Here is a 17,796-nt window from a genome sequence, read left to right on the forward strand (position 1 = left end):
GTTGACAGAATTTACATTTCTGTGTCAACTAACCCTAAACTTTGTCTGTTTCTCACAGAAAGAAGTTAGACGTCTTATACAAAGCGTGAGTCGGGATCTGTATCTGGGGCTCTAGTTGTCCTGGTCTCCGCTGTCTTTCAGGGAAGTAGAGGTCCTTTCTAGGTGCTGATCCACCATCTGGTCTGGATACGTAGTGGATCCGGGTGACTGCAGTGACCCTCTGATCTGGACACAGACTGGATCTGGTGGCCACGGTGACCTCGGAACAAGAGAGAAACAGACAAATATTAGCGTAGATGCCATTCTTCTAATGATGTAGAAAGTACATAGGGTGTTATGGGAAGTGTTCCCGGTTCCGGTTTACCTAATTAATGCAGCCTAAAAATCCTTTAATGGATTTGGATATTAAAAGCATATTAGTATGTTATGTGTATGCCAGGTTAAAGAGATGGGTCTTTAATCTAGATTTAAACTGCAAGAGTGTGTCTGCCTCCCGAACAATGTTAGGTAGGTTATTCCAGAGTTTAGGCGCCAAATAGGAAAAGGATCTGCCGCCTGGAGTTGATTTTGATATGCTAGGTATTATCAAATTGCCTGAGTTTTGAGAATGCAGCGGACGTGGAGGATTATAATGTAACAGGAGCTCATTCAAATACTGAGGTGCAAAACCCTTCAGTGCATCATAAGTTATAAGCAAAATTTTAAAATATATTGTCTATTTTTACCAGTTCCAGTTACCACATTTAATAATTGTTGACAATTAAGCAGTAAATTCTTCAAAACATAGAGGAAAGTCAGTTACGGAGGATTGAAATGAGATAAGGACGAGTAAATAATTTTCATTTGAAGTGAACCCATCAGTTAGTGTTGTAAACCAGCCTGGAGAAACACAACCGTTCTTGGCTGCTAATTACATACAAATGACTTGTGATGGGACCAGAACGATGGGTGGTCAAAGTTCAATGGCTTTGGTTCAAGTTTAATGGCGATCAAATCACCAGGGTTCCTTCTCCGAGGGCCCGCGACCGGCTAATGGCCATGACCGAGAGTGTGAGGGTCGCATCTGGATCATTTCCATGACAATCAGGGTGGCGCTGAAGTAGGCGGGGCAAACGAGGATGCTCTCTGAGATATAGTAGTTGGATGTGAGGTATGGCATCTGTCTACCCTCGTTGAGATTCTTGATCTCTTTGACCAGTCAGTGTTGTATTATTAAAATCGCCCTCCGGTCATAGGATTAGGGAGGGGTAGGAGCCAGTCAAAATGATAGCCCGAAATGCACTACTGCAGAGGGTGGCATTGAACAGCTCAGCACGCCGACAGCACAGGGGGGCTGGAAATGCAGCAATTAGTCCTGTCTGTCTCTCCGTGCACTATAATCAAAAGCTCTGGGGATGCCAAACATGCTGAGGCGATCACATGATTCAGGTCTCGCCTCATTATGCATCTTCACAGGTTAGATCTGGGCTTTGAGAACAATGGAATGTATACTTGAAGTTAACAGAGAATCAAAAGAATCAAACTCAGTCAAATTCTGATATGGTTTGCATGATCTTCCTTATATATGATATTATATTATGGTTTTTGGGCACCTAGTATCATCACTTGACGTTGCTTTCCAGGAGAAACAAATGAGACAGCTGATACTTGACGGTATAGTTCATCCAAAAATGAAAATTCTGTCATTTACTCACCCTCAAGTTGTTCTAAAACTATGAAATTCTTTAGATATTTTGAAGAATGTTGGTAACCAAACATTTGCTGGTAGCCACTCACTTCCGAGTTATGGGAAAAACAAAACAAACAAAAAAACAACAGCAATAAAGTAAATGGCTACCGTTCCATTACCCATGTGCACATTCTTCAAAATATTTTGTGTTCAGCAGAAGAAAGAAATTTAAAAAGGTTTGGAGCAACTTATGTGTGAGTAAATTATGAGAATGTTTCTTTTTTGGATGAACTTTCCCTTTAATAATCTCCATTACTTCTACAGAGCTACAGTGTGAAAGCAAAACCTTTGAGCTTCTGCAAAAAATAAAAAATAAATTAAAAAAAGGGAAGCTTTTCTTAATCAGTGTTTTTGTCTTAAATTCCAGTAAATCCCCCCTTGAAACAAGAAAATTAAATTGAGCAGCAAGCCTGTGTTAACAAGACTTGTTTTCAGAGGATTTAATTATTTCTTTTTCATGCACAAACTTTTTAGATTTATGCTTAGAAGAAAAAAACAAAAACTGTCAATGGGGTAAGAAAAGTAAACTTAATTCAAGTTTTATTCTCAGAAAACAAGTCTTAATGTCTTATTCAATTGTAAAACATTTAGCCATTGTAACTGGAAAACAAAACAAAATGACTGATTATGAAAATGATCTTTTGCAGTGCAATAAATATTATGCCAAAACAATGCTTTAAACAAGAAAAAATAATGGGGTAAGAAAAATAAACTATTTAACTATTAAAAACATGCCTTGTTAATTCAATTCTAAAAGGATGTTTTAACTGGAAAAAATACAGATTAAGAAAATGATTTTTTTGCTTTGCAATACAGTTTTTTTCCTTTGGGAAAAACAAAGTCCAAGGGCTGACTGTAGGAACGCTCTGTCTCATCATCTCCGGTCACACATCACCGAGTTTGCTCCTCAAAGGTAGCGCCAAAGGAGAACAGCAGGGAGGAAGGTTTATCGAAAGCAAAATGGTGATGCATGTGTTGTTATTGCCTCCAGGCCCTGCTGATGCTTTCTTTGAAGAACCTAATAATGTGAGTTCTTGTTTGGTCATGCAGCAGCTGTGTTGGAGTTGGCAGGTGGTTAAACGAGTGACCAGGAGACTGGATGGTTGGCTGCAGTGTCTCGGCGTCTCTCTCCCCCTGAGTCCAGGTCTATGGCTGGAACACTGTGACCTATAGCTGCTCTTGGCAGGGCCGTGGGGTTACCAGAAGGGCAGAACCGCTCTCTGGATCTGGCATCTGTGAGTTATTCACCCTCATACTGATTGGTGTTACAGTCTTTTGGCCATGTCCTTCTGATTTAGCATTCCCACACAAACAATCACACACATTATAAAGGTCCTTTCAAGCTATTTATTTTCCCAAGATTGTAAATAATGTAAATAATCTCTTTTTAAACAGTAAAACTATATAAAACCCACAAAACAATATATGTTCACTTTAGAAGCAACTATACTTTTTTTTTTAAAGTATAAACAAGTTAAATATAAAAATAAAAAGAAAGTAAAGATTCACTACCTTTTGGAAAATGTTGGTGTCAGTGAATTTTTTCAAGGAACTAATATATATTTCAAACTAAAATGAAAATGTGATGTTTATCTGCTTAACCCCAGGGCGTCCAGAATAGGTGAGTTTGTTTCTTTAGGAGAACACAAACTGTGATTTTAAAAACAAACCGTTGCAGTCTGTTAGTCATATAATGCAAGTGGATGGGAATCATGGCTAAAACATAAAAAAAAAAAAAAAAAAAAAAAAAAAAAAAAACCCATACACAAACAAAACAAAAAATAAATCCTGCGGCTTGTGACAGTACATTGATATGTAAAGATACAAAACAATCAGTCTGTGGAAGAAACTGAACAGTATTTATATCATTTTGAGGCACCTTCTTCTTCTTGCTTTACGCAGATCGCAGACTTATAAGTGCATTACCGCCACCTATCTCTCAAATTCACCATTGACACGCTATCTACAATTTCAATTAGGAGTGTCAATGGTCTTCGGAATTCGTTTTTACGGGAAAATTAGACAAAAACATTTAAGATTTTTTTTTTCAGTCAGTGCACTGAACAAATTGTCTACGGTAACTTACAGGTCAAGCGTTGAAGCATCGCTCAAAATTCAAACAGTTTCAACTTTAACCTTAGTTGCTGCTGACCTTTCAGAACGCAGCCGATGATAACTATACGTTTTTTTTTTATTTACTGTTCACACTTTTGCTTTCTTGCTATAGTATCCTGTTAAAATTGCAGTTTTCATGCAGAGGTCATAGTGGCGTATAAAGCTTGTGTTGAAACAAAGTCCTGACGTGAAGCATTCTTAGATCGCAGCATGAAGCTTGCGTTAAACCCATGGGCACTGTAAGAAAACAAAGAAGAGAATTCACTTTTTGCTCTGTCTCTCTTCCCATCACCCATTTGTTATGCATTTGTCTCAGCTCATGTTAGCCAAACATCCATCCCGCGTGTCCCCTGCTGCTAACAGCACAAAGACACATGCCACAGTGGGGCTGTCCATATCTTGATATATTCAGCTGTTTACTCATTCACACAGCGCACTCGCTTTTATCCTGCTTGCTAAAGGAGGCCATTGTGGTGAAGTGGCATTAAAAGGCTTACAGTTATAAAGTAGCTTGTGCTCTCGCACTCTTCTGCACATGAGCTGGTCAGGATGCGACACGCTTAGCCATTAAGCTTATTAACCAACTCACAGTTGCTTTTCCACTAAGTCAACTTCCAAGCACTGATATGCTTGCAACGGCAGTCTGGGAGAAGGAAAAGAGAGTTTACGCTTGGCTTCAATAATATGGGGATGACTAAATATAATAGTGAATCTACTTGCTATTTTTTTTTTTCATTAGACGATAATGAGACAACATTGCTAAAATTGCTTTCCTATAATTTGATAAAAAGTATTGCAAATGCTGGTTTACAGCTAAAAACTGAGGTACAAATCAATGATGCTACCATCATTATAGCTGTTCATAAATAATAATAAAAGATGCAGTACATACAGAGAATGCCTCTAATAAATTTGAACTATTTTTATATTTAAGTTAAGCATTTGTTAATTAAAAATTTTTAGATTCTAAATAAAAATATATATTTTTATTTTTGTTGTTTTGTGGGGATTAAAATAAAAACTATATAAAGTTTTAGTATTTTTGTGGGGATTAAGATAAAACAAACTAAAATTGCATACAATTGTATATATTATTTGTTATATTTATTAGTATTACTATAATAGTAGTACTAGTAGAGTAGTAGTAGTAGTAGTAGTAGTAGTATAAATTCGTATTATTTTATTACAAAACCTTTCGGCCAACAAATTAAAGTCTGTGGTGTAACCAACTTGAAAAAATTATATCATGGAGGTTAATTAAATTAAATTAAATTAAATTAAATTAAATTAAATTAAATTAAATTAAATTAAATTAAATTAAATTAAATTAAATTAAATTAAATTAAAACGGTAACCCCATTTTGAAATCTTTGTGTTTTTGAACCTTAAATATCCCCTCACTCTCTTAAATAAGGTACTGGGAAGTTATTTAGATTCTAATGCACAAATTAATAATGTGATTCATAGATTCAATCAAGTTTCTGCTCATACAGTATATATTCTGCATGCATCACTTTTTTTGTAGCAATATACAAAATACTACAATAATTTTTACTAAATATAATTCTCTTATATTTCAATTCAGTATACACTTAATTTTTGTTAGTTGCTGGTAGAGTAGCAAACTCTGTAGCTGAACTGCTTTAAATCATGACTTGTACTGTAGCTTGACAAGCTACGTTTTCAAAGTAGCTTCCCCAGCACTGCTGTTTGGGATACTTTGCATAGTTTCAGGTCCTTTGTTGTCATCCTGACAGAGACAGATAAGTCATACTCCACGCACATGTCTCCTCTGGCGAAATAGATGCCACCAGTATGTACCCTCACATGAGTTTTTCACGCTGACTTTAAGAGTATGTAAGAAGCAGAGCCGGGCTCCGATTGGCAGGTCCTCAAATTGTCTCACATTTCAGTAGGGATGCTCAAGAAGCATGGACGTCGCAGCTGCCACGCTTCTGAAGTTTCGGGACAAATGTCACATAATGAGAATCGACTGAAATATGAAAATGGTTCGGGATGGATGCCGGGCGCCCTGCACTGTCTCTTTCGCTGTTGTTGTAATATTTCAACCAAATGGAGGGGCCGTCTTTTTAATCTGACCTTGTGCAATGGTCTGTGTTAGTTACGGCCACTGATGAGAAAAATTTACATTAATGACATACACGTCAGTTTGAGTAACTCTTCCTTCAGTTTTTATGCTTTCATAGAGTCTGGGACAGCCGGAGAGAGAAGAGAGAGATGGGCCAAGTACGTTGACACTGATGGCATGGTATGCACTCATGCTGAAAGGTTTGTCGTGGCGTTTTCCCAGGGCAGAAGAGCTTTTAGGTGCTCAAACCTGAAATCCACATTCATAAAGTTTCTATTAACCTCCCCATCTCTTGCACACACATTCACGTCCCCGATGTCCTGCTCTGGCCGGTGAATCAGCTCTTCTGTTTGGAATTTGTGCTGTTTGGGTGTATGTGAGAGCGCATAAAAGTACGTGCCAGTTTCCGCCCCTCTGGCTTGAGCCGCCGTGTGACATCAAGCAGTAATGTAGCACTCTCCCGCTTGCCAAACTCAAGGCCTCATCACTGGATCTCTCCCCTGGCTGGGATGCCTCTCCCTCGGTCTAATTGCTGGCTCTCTCCCCAGACATCCATGCCAAGCTCCAGGGCTAATTGTTAGCATTCCCCTCTGGCAGAGAGGCATGGCTGCATCAGACCGGCTGAATTATCACAGGTGGACTGTGGTTTTCCAGGAGTCACTTTGTCCGGTAAAAATACACTCTATTCAGCTTATTAAGGAGATTCAAAAATGAACATTCTGTCATGATTTACTCTCCCTCAAGTTGTTATGAACTTGTAAGACTTGGAACACAAAGAGATGCTTGATGGAATGTTCACACTGCTCTTTTCCATACAATAAAAGTGAAAAGAGTATTGATGCGTTTGAGCTCCAGGAGTACTCTTAAAAAACAAGCTATTATTCCAGTCTTCAGTGTCACATTATCCTTCAGAAATCATTCTAACATGCTGATTTGGTGCTAAAGAAACATTTCTTATTATTATCCATTGTAAAAAAAGTGCTGCTTAATTTAATTTAAATTAAACTTTGACAAACAACCAAAGGATTGGGGTAAGTAATAACTTAAGGGGATAGTTCACCCAATTTTTTTTATTATTTTGTCAATTACTGACCCTCATATCGTTCCAGATCTGCAAGATAAACTTCTGAACACAAATTAAGATAATTTTGATGAAATCCAAGAGCTTTCTGACCTTTCATTGACAGCAATGCAACTACCACATGTAAGGCCCAGAAAGGTAGTAAGGACATTGTTGAAATTCTTATGTGACATCAGTGCAACATTCATCATTTTATAAAGCTAGTTTTGTGAACAAAGAAAAAACGAAAATAATGTACTGTTGTTAACGCACAATTTAAACTGACATGGAAAGTAAGTTACATTTGTAGTTGCATTGCAGTCTATGAGTCAAAAAATATCTTCATTTGTGTTCCGAAGATGAACGTAGGTCTTACAGGATTGGAACAACATAAGGTTGAGTAATTAATGACATGAATTTTCAGTTTTCGTTGAGCTATGCCCTTAGTATAACTTAATAGTTTTATTCAACATAAACAGATTAAATAGACCAAAAATGACATTAAAGACATTTATAATGTTACCAAATATTTGTATTTTAAATAAATCCTTTTCTTTTGAACTAAAGAAAAAAAAATCTAAATTTTCACAAAAATATTAAGCAGCATAATCTGTATTCAGTTTTCTTGTTAAGGCAAAGCCAAGGCATTTTTATATAAAATGTACATACATTTTTATTATTATTATATTCAGATAAGATGCCTTTGTTGTGCAAATCTGATCCCTGGGCCTTTTGGGGGTTGAAACAACATGAGGATGAGTAAATGCAGACAAAATTTGTATGTTTTTCTTTATCTATTCCTAAAGATAGTGGTAGGAAAGGACACAGGAAGCGATGGGGAAACAGGATCAAGAGCCTACATAATAATCGGCGAAGTGTGATGTGTGGGAGCATGTGCACTACCCACCAGACCATATCTCTGACACTCTGCATATTTTATGATGACTTACATGAATCGGTGACCTCGTAAATATAGCCTTTAATGAATTGTAGATGTCAAGCACTTTGGAGCGGGGCATAAATTAGCACATATGCAGGCTCTCTGATGTGACTCTATGAGGTAATTAAGCGTGTCCGTTATTGTGCAAAGGTGACTCGATGTGAATGCTTTAGAGCGAGCATGGCCACCATGTGTGATGAACGGTAACATTTGCCTGGACTACAGCAGCCATCGATCACATCGATGTACAAGTGTGTGTACAGGTGTGTCCTGAGAACTGCAGGTTGTTCTTACACTAGTCAAGATGGATCTCTCTCTTTCTCGCTCTTCTTTTTTCCCTGAATCTGGCTTGGGATTGGTGCGGTCTTCCCATTGGCAGCTAGGAGCTGATGGATGGGATGCTGTTACACTGCAGTAAATGGATTAAGTGCTTTTTTTCCTAGCCCAACTCTACCATTCTGGAATGCGGAGATTGGATTCGGTTTGACAGGCAGGTGGTGAGTTTTCAGGCTCCACTGTGGGGAATTGCAGCGATGTTTGCGCACACACTCACACTCGCACACATATGAGGGGAGTAGATGAGTTAAATCATCAGTATGACAGCTTGACATGACAGCCAGGACAGAACAGCAGACAGCGATGATTTCATTGGCCTGGTGTCCCTGGATTCATTCTTTTCCACATTCTGAGTTCCTCAATCCATTTGAGTATTTGTGTGCTATTTATGTGTGCTATTGAGTATTTAAGCGCAAACAGTTGGCAAGCTGTTAACAGAACCTGTTCATTTCTTAACTGCTCTCAGATGAAGCAGCAAATAGCGGTACAGCTCATTACTTCAATAAGTGCTGTTCAACAGCTGCTTTACAAATTACAGACTAGACTGGAATTTTACAGTTTATTACAGAAATGCCATTGGTGCAAAAGTTGCTGACAAATGCTGAGTTGTTTCTTTACTGTTGCTAGTGGTTTCTGGGTGGTTGTTAGGGAGTTGCTAGCATATTTGGGGTGATTGCTAGGGAATTGTGTATTCAGGTTGGTGGCTAGAGTGATTGGATGGTTCTAGGGTGTTCAGAATTGTTGCTGGTGGGTTGCTAGGGTCTTTTGGTGGTTGCTAGGGTATTGGGTATTTGGGATGGTTGCTGGGTGTTTTGGTTGGTTGTTAGCAGGTCACTAGGGGGATCAGTGGTTGCTAGAGTGGGTTGCTAGGGTGTTATCTGTGTTTGCAAGGGAATTGCTAGGGTATTTGGAGTAGTTGCTAGAGTGCTCTGTGTGGTTGCCAGGGTATTTGGTGTGATTGCTAGGGTAATGTGCATTTAGTTGGTTGTTAGCAGGCCCACTAGGGTTTCTAGAGTGTTTTGATGGTTGCTGGTGGGTTACTTGGGTACTGTCTATTTGGGATGGTTGCTGGGTGTTTTGGTTGGTTGTTAGCAGGCCCACTAGGGTGTTCAGAGGTTTCTAGAGTGTTTTGATGGTTGCTGGTGGGTTACTTGGGTACTGTCTATTTGGGATGGTTGCTGGGTGTTTTGGTTGGTTGTTAGCTGGTCACTAGGGTGTTCAGTGGCTGCTAGAGTGTTTGGACCGGTTGGTGAGGTGTTATACTGTATATGGTTGCTTGGGAGTTGCTAGGGTATTCTGGGTGATTGCTGGTGCACTGTATTTGGGATGGTTATTAGGGTGTTTTGGTTGCTTATTAGTAGGTCACTAGGGTGTTCTGGGTGGTTGCAAGGTGATCACTCACTCCTGTGTTTTGGGTGTTTGCTAAGGTGGTTAATTTTATTTTGTGGTGGTTGCTAGTTAATTGCTAGGGTGTTTAAGGTGTGTGATTGCTAATGAATTGCTAGGTATTTGGGGAAGTTGCTAAAGAGTTGCTAGAACGTTTGGTGTAGTTGCTAGAGTGTTTATTTGGGAATTGCTAGGATGTTTTGGGTGGTTTCTAGGTTCTTCAGTGTGGTTGCTAGGGGGACACTAAGGTGTTCTATGTGGTTGCTACACTTTTTAGGTGGTTTTTAGGGTGTTCTGGGTGGTTTTAAGGGGTACACTAATGTATTTGAGGTGCTTGGTATGGTGTTTTGAATAGTTGCTGGGGGTTGCAAGAGTGGTTGCTAAGAGGTTTGCGTGGTTTCTAGGGAGTTGCTAGGGTATTCAGGTGGTTACTAGGGGGTTGATAAGGTGTTCTAAATGATTACAACAGAGTCACAAAGGTATTCAAGGAGGTTTCTAGGGAAAAAAGTGGCATAGTTTAAAAAAAAAAATCATAATTTAAAAAAAGATGCAGTGGCTAACCCATTCAACACTGCAGAAAAAGAAAGTAAGTGGAAAAATATCCTTCATCCCTTTACTTGTCTACAACAATTTTGATTTGTATACTCAGAGTAGCTTTTATCCCTTGTTGATGTATGGTGGTCAGCATACAGTGAACGTGAGCAGGAATCCCTCATTGGCTCAAATTGAGAAACCTCTTCACTCATTTTTTCAGTATATTATTGGTTATGTTTTTTTATTTGTGATTATCGGTCTCATGTCGCTGTGACATGTTCTTGTGACACACTGAGAGTCTATAACCGGGCTCAGATTCATCCCTCCATTGTGACACCAATCCCTGGCTTTAACCAATCAGCTAAGATTAACCCCCAGCTCATCCAATCACATAATCAGGCAGGCTGAGGCTACGGCATCCTCAATCCTCCAGCAGGGAAATCACCAGCCTTAATCCTCCAGCTCATCTGAAATGAGTTCACACCAGGTTGTGGCAGGAACACTCCGCAGAGGAGCTGACTGATGTGAGGCACTGGCGTTCCATCACCATGTGCATTTCCATCTTTGCCATTCTGAAAAGGTTTGACAAGCCTTGGAAAGCAAGAGCTTTTAGCGACGCTCTTTCACTTTCTCACATTTGTATCGAAAATTAGGATACTGTGGAAGCCAAACACTGTTATGTTGTTATCATGCCCATTCATGTCTGTTCATTTGTTGTCCAATATTTTACAGCAGCATCTGTGCCTTTGCGTTATTTTTTTCAGGTCTTTTTTTCTTCTTGAAATACCTTGTTCTTGTTCTTGTTTTTTTGTTTTTAGCTGTGATAATCAAGACTAGGTGATCTGATAAAGCACGTATTATAATCCAACACTGCAGCACTTTTGTGCGTCCTACTCAAGCACTTTTCATTGCCTGTCACTTTTTTATTGCAATTATCCCAACACTGTTTGTCACCTTTAAGCATAACTTACCTTTATAGCATAGCTGGTTGCAGGTGGGTTTCATTTAAATAAATGTTTCCTTCAGCCAAATCAAATGATCTTTTCTACATGCCCTCATTCTCCTGGGCTTCACTGTTTATTAGCTGCTCGGCTCTTTCTGTCCTATTGATCAGTGTCTCTGTTCCTCTCGCACTGCCCCATCAGCACTTTTAGCGTAATAAAGACAGGCTCGCTCCACACAGATGGTGTCCTTAAAGCCTAGGTCACTTACTGTTCCCCTCATTTCAGGGTGAACTTGATAAAGCTAAACTTCGAATAGTACATCAATACTAAAATAGCACTGGGTTTTTATATGCCGTGACATAGAAAATAACATTTTATGATCTGTAAAAAATATTGTAGATATAAAAAAATGGCCATTCGACACATTATTGACAGCTTTGACAAATTTTGTTACATTTGAAGCAGCATACAGTATTGTTCAAAATAATAGCAGTACAATGTGACTAACCAGAATAATCAAGGTTTTTCGTATATTTTTTTATTGCTACGTGGCAAACAAGTTACCAGTAGGTTCAGTAGATTCTCAGAAAACAAATGAGACCCAGCATTCATGATATGCACGCTCTTAAGGCTGTGCAATTGGGCAATTAGTTGAATTAGTTGAAAGGGGTGTGTTCAAAAAAATAGCAGTGTGGCATTCAATCACTGAGGTCATCAATTTTGTGAAGAAACAGGTGTGAATCAGGTGGCCCCTATTTAAGGATGAAGCCAACACTTGTTGAACATGCATTTGAAAGCTGAGGAAAATGGGTCGTTCAAGACATTGTTCAGAAGAACAGCGTACTTTGATTAAAAAGTTGATTAGAGAGGGGAAAACCTATAAAGAGGTGCAAAAAATGATAGGCTGTTCAGCTAAAATGATCTCCAATGCCTTAAAATGGAGAGCAAAACCAGAGAGACGTGGAAGAAAACGGAAGACAACCATTAAAATGGATAGAAGAATAACCAGAATGGCAAAGGCTCAGCCAATGATCACCTCCAGGATGATCAAAGACAGTCTGGAGTTACCTGTAAGTACTGTGACAGTTAGAAGACGTCTGTGTGAAGCTAATCTATTTTCAAGAATCCCCCGCAAAGTCCCTCTGTTAAAAAAAAGGCATGTGCAGAAGAGGTTACAATTTGCCAAAGAACACATCAACTGGCCTAAAGAGAAATGGAGGAACATTTTGTGGACTGATGAGAGTAAAATTGTTCTTTTTGGGTCCAAGGGCCACAGGCAGTTTGTGAGACGACCCCCAAACTCTGAATTCAAGCCACAGTACACAGTGAAGACAGTGAAGCATGGAGGTGCAAGCATCATGATATGGGTATGTTTCTCCTACTATGGTGTTGGGCCTATTTATCGCATACCAGGGATCATGGATCAGTTTGCACATGTTAAAATACTTGAAGAGGTCATGTTGCCCTATGCTGAAGAAGACATGCCCTTGAAATGGTTGTTTCAACAAGACAATGACCCAAAACACACTAGTAAACAGGCAAAGTCTTGGTTCCAAACCAACAAAGTTAATGTTATGGAGTGGCCAGCCCAATCTCCAGACCTTAATCCAATTGAGAACTTGTGGGGTGATATCAAAAATGCTGTTTCTGAAGCAAAACCAAGAAATGTGAATGAATTGTGGAATGTTGTTAAAGAATCATGGAGTGGAATAACAGCTGAGAGGTGCCACAAGTTGGTTGACTCCATGCCACACAGATGTCAAGCAGTTTTAAAAAACTGTGGTCATACAACTAAATATTAGTTTAATGATTCACAGGATTGCTAAATCCCAGAAAAAAAAAATGTTTGTACAAAATAGTTTTGAGTTCGTACAGTCAAAGGTAGACACTGCTATTTTTTTGAACACACCCCTTTCAACTAATTGCCCAATTGCACAGCCTTAAGAGCGTGCATATCATGAATGCTGGGTCTTGTTTGTTTTCTGACAATCTACTGAACCTACTGGTAACTTGTTTGCCACGTAGCAATAAAAAATATACTGAAAACCTTGATTATTCTGGTTAGTCACATTGTACTGCTATTATTTTGAACAATACTGTATGCTACCTCTTACCCTTAAAAACAAAGACGTAAACCACACTGTACTGCAGGAAAATGATGAACAATAAAAAATACCCACTTGATCACCTTATCCCTGGGATTTATAGCAATTTTTTCCCCCTGTCTTTCTGTTTTTTCTTTTTCTTTTTTCCCCCTCTTTTTCTCTCTGACTGGCCTTGACCCACATGAGCAGATACTGATAATAAATAATAAATACAGGCTTTTCAGATTCCTGTCATCTTCTGTTTGCTGTCCTCCTACTCCTCTTCCTCCTCCAGATGAAAAAGGGCAGAGTTGTCAGAGGAGTCTAGAACAGAAGTTTTTTTTTTTCTTCCTCCCAGCCAGCAGAAACGGACCATACTCACATGAACAGTACGGCACTGTCAGTCTGCAGTATTTGGGATGATAAAAGCTTACGTTTTATCAGATTAGCGACAAATTTAATCGCTTTCCAAACAGTTTTCAGATAGATTACAAACAAGTTAATGTATTGGTTTACCTAAAAATGACAACTTAATGAAAACTGACTCCCCCACAGGCCATCCATGATATAGAGTTTGTTTCTTCATCAGAACAGAACACAAATGTAGAATTACATCACTTGCTCACCAGTGGATCCTCTGCAGTGAATATGGGTGCCGTCAGAATGAGCGTCCAAACAGCTGATAAAAACATCACAATAATCCTCAAGTAATCAACATCAACAAGTCCATTAACATAATGTGAAGGGGAAAGATGCATTTTTATATAAGGAACAAATCCATTATTAAGATGTTTTAACTTTAAACCTTAGATTGTGACGTTTTTTCAGACGATTGGACTCTCATTTTTATGGCACCCATTCACTGTAGGGAATGTTTCTAATGTATATTTTAAAACGATAGAGATAAAATCTCAGTGGATTTTAAAATAAAAAAAATCACGCAAATTCTCATCACATTATTCATGATGTACCCGAATTACCCTTAAATGCAGTTACAAGAAAAGCAGAGTTGCCTTTGCAAATCCAAACTGAAACATTTCTGGTGGAGCTGCATACTTATTAGTATGATTTGACTCAAGGGTTTAAAGCACCGGCAGGAACAGGGACAGTCCACTGGCACTCTGAGCGCTCTGTGCTTCTCTGCTGAGCAAAGCCGGGCTGATTCCTGTGTGATAGTGCTGCTCTAATAAAAACACCATTCCAGGATAAGAATTGAATTTCACACATGGGTGCCCAGACACTACATATGTTTCTTCTTAATAAAGAACAACCACTTGCTCTGAAGAGTATAGGCCTCTGCTGCTCAGGGCTGACTCCACGTCCTTCTGTTTTATACTGGTTTAATGTAGTACTATAGACTGGCAGTGCTATATACAGTAGTTTTTCTCTATAGATCTAAAGATATATCTAGGTCTACAGATATGTACTAAAATTTGAAAGTTTGGGGGAAGAATAATGGACCTAATGTATACTATATTATATATATAAAAACCTTTATTTAGTTTTATTTTATTTCATTGCATTTTATTTTATTTTACTTTATTTTATTGCATTGCATAAAACTGTTCAAATGTGTAGGGCCAGTTCAAATTGTATCCTGAATCCCGAAACACATCATATGATATATTCATATTCAAGTTTTTTTCTTTATTATACTTTTTTCATCAGATGTTGTTTTTTATTTACAAAGATAAATATGTTATTTACAAAATATTACATAATACTTAAACTTAACAGTTAAACAAGTGTTGCAGGCTGGGCTTGAACCTGCACTCCTTCTGTATGATTATGAGGCTTCTAAATGTTTTTTTTTTTTTTGCTAAAGTGGAAGTGCAGCAATAACCTCCATTTGTTGGACTGTATAGTAGTGAAATGCTATCTGTAATGAAATCAGGCCTTTGGAGCGTCACAAGATGTAACGGTATTTGAATGAACAAATAAAACGACTGAGCAAATGAAAACTTGACAGCGGCTGAATGCCTTTGTAAATATAGATGTATAATAAGGGTTGACTGAGAAGGGTGGTGAGCCTCGTCTTTCAGGAGAACCGTGATAACTGTCTGAACTAATCTTGTGCATTTGCATCATAAGTACGTTTGTAAATAGGTTTATCTGTGAAATCGTATTGCCCTTGTGAAAACTCAAATCATTGTGGCTTATGCAGCACAAACACGCAGAAGAGTGAAAAGACTCAGATGAGGCAATCAAAGCCGAGGCCACTTACACTAACTTTCATTCAAGAAATCTGTCATCTCCAGAGACTCACAAACAGAAAACAGCAATATGCTTCCATAGATGCAGCAAATCTGAATTACCTGACCTCCTGCTTGAATGGCAGAAAAGGCTCCTTTGAGTCGTTGCGAGATTGTGCTGCAGTCACTATGCATTATGCATGTGTGGATCGTTGGGGAATTTTTCTAGTCTCAGATGAACCATGTGCTGATGGGTGCAGACTTGCCATGGCGCTCTCATGCCAAAATGTTCTCATGCAGTATAAAATACATTGCGTAGCAAAGAGGACACTGATAATGCAGACAAACAGAGCAGGTTACTTTAGGTATGAAACATAGACTTAGCTTTCAAACTGTGTCATTTTGTAAGAAATTCAAACAATAAATATTGTTTTGTGGCTCTTTAATGTTTTATGACAGATCACTGAAGTCCCTAATTTAAGAGACACATAGTTCTAGCATAAAACAAACATAAATGAACATCAGAAAGTATCTTCTTTCAACCGTGGAAAGACATCAGTACACTGTTTTTTAAATTCAAATCCACCAATATTAATCTACTCTTCTGTCTGATTTGTTTGTCACACAAAAATGGCAGATTCTGCGTTAGATCAAACTCCCTGCAGAGTCAATTAATTGTATGTTCAATTTTTTTTAATTAAAAAAAGTTTAATGTTTTAAACTTTTAACCATTTATTTTAACTAAATATGCTATGTGTGTCACATTTGTTGTTAATTATCTGTTACATTACACTGTTATCTAATATTAAATTAACCTGTTTTTTTTATTTTTACATCGAATATGTCATATTTAGATCTCTAGCTCTGTTGTGGCATTCAAGAACTGCCATCATTTGGATCTTTTCTACATCGTGACATGAAGACAGGTAAATAATTCCATTATATTTGGTCAGTTTGTACACAAAATGTGATTTTTTTTTCTAAGGGAAATCAATCTAGCTACTTACAACATTATCTATGGGGGTGCAACTTTATTTTACATAATATTTTGTTTGATTTTTCTAAAAACCAGGTTTTAAACTGTTTTGAAATCTGTTCCAATTTACAGTATAACAGAGCTTCAACAATAACAAGCATAAAACAGCACTTATAATACTTAGTTTGACGTCTTGAGTTTGACAAATTAGCATTTTCTGAAGTTTAAGCACCTCCTTTCACTCACCAATTGTTTGGGAAAAGAAAAAGTGTATGCTAATGAACTGGCTGTGTTGTTTCAGCTCTTTCTATCTCTCTCCATCTGTCTCTCTCTTGGGGAACTCTGGGAGTACATAAACCTGTGCCACGGCAAGAGCCAACAATTGTGAAATCACTGTTCATGATTGCACAGTTCAGAACTCTGGGACATTTCTTAGTGCAGCTGTGGAATCAAAGCTCAAATGAATCACTCCTCTCCGCTCATTCGTTCAAATTCACGCTCTGTACGTGTGAAGTCTTTCTTTCCAGGCCCAAGCTGTTGTTCGTATCAGTCTTGCGCAGACAGTGGCTGGATTGGGTTTAATTGCTGTGATGTGGACTTGATAGGAGCGGTTCTCTCTTTCCGACTAATTTTCTCCCCAGCAATTGCGTTCCAATTAATAACAGCCAGCGAGGCATTGCTTGTGGATGTGAAATGCATATGATTGCCCTGTCACTCACCAGCCAGAAAGCTTTCAATGGATGGCAATGTCCTTGTCTCAACCAAGCTATATTTTTTTGCTTTCCAGATCTGCATACTTGCCATTGATTGATTCATCCATTCAAAACTATAACAACAGGGAAGGAAACTTACAGAGGAAACAATAAAATCACCCATTTTATTAAAAAAAATTTTTAACCTGTCCTTTGCACTAGTGTAAATGATGTTCATATGTTCATAGTTCTGCCGATAGTGTACATACACGTTTACAAAATCCATCTGTATAGTATGTTCATAGTACACCTATCTGTATATCATGCTGATAGTATTTATAATCTGTAAATTATGTCCATAATACTTATCTGTATAGTTATTGTACATATTGTAGACCTTGTATATTCTATTCTTACTGCTTATTGCACTTCTGGTTAGATGCTAACTGCATTTCATTGCTTTGTACCTTCCATGTGCAGTGACAATAAAGTTTAATCTAATCTAATCTAATCTAATTTAATCTTTTTCTTCCTCACTTTTTCCTTCCACTCAACCTTCTGTTAACATGCTTGGATACAGCACTCTGTGAACATCCAGGCAGCTTCTTTTGCAATTAATGTTTGGCTTACCCTCCTTGTGAAGGGTGTCAATGATTGTCTTCTGGACAACTGTCAGATCAGCAGTCTTCCCTATTATTGTGTATCTTAGTGAACCAAAC

At 38.2% G+C, this 17,796-nt stretch overlaps 1 long non-coding RNA gene across 2 annotated transcripts; it reads left to right on the forward strand.

Annotated features, from left to right (window-relative positions):
- The first annotated feature begins 637 nt into the window (after window positions 1–637).
- Window positions 638–17,431, forward strand: LOC113041542 (uncharacterized). Of its 2 annotated transcripts, none has more exons than XR_003275413.1 (4): window positions 638–2,692; window positions 2,780–2,964; window positions 16,264–16,335; window positions 16,687–17,431. It is a non-coding gene; the product is annotated as an uncharacterized LOC113041542 (long non-coding RNA). The 2 variants fall into 2 exon arrangements; XR_003275414.1 differs by having other exon boundaries at window positions 17,173–17,431.
- The last annotated feature ends 365 nt before the right edge of the window (window positions 17,432–17,796 follow it).

Source organism: Carassius auratus, chromosome 23 (assembly GCF_003368295.1).
Source record: "Carassius auratus strain Wakin chromosome 23, ASM336829v1, whole genome shotgun sequence".
Classification (NCBI taxonomy): Eukaryota; Metazoa; Chordata; class Actinopteri; order Cypriniformes; family Cyprinidae; genus Carassius; species Carassius auratus.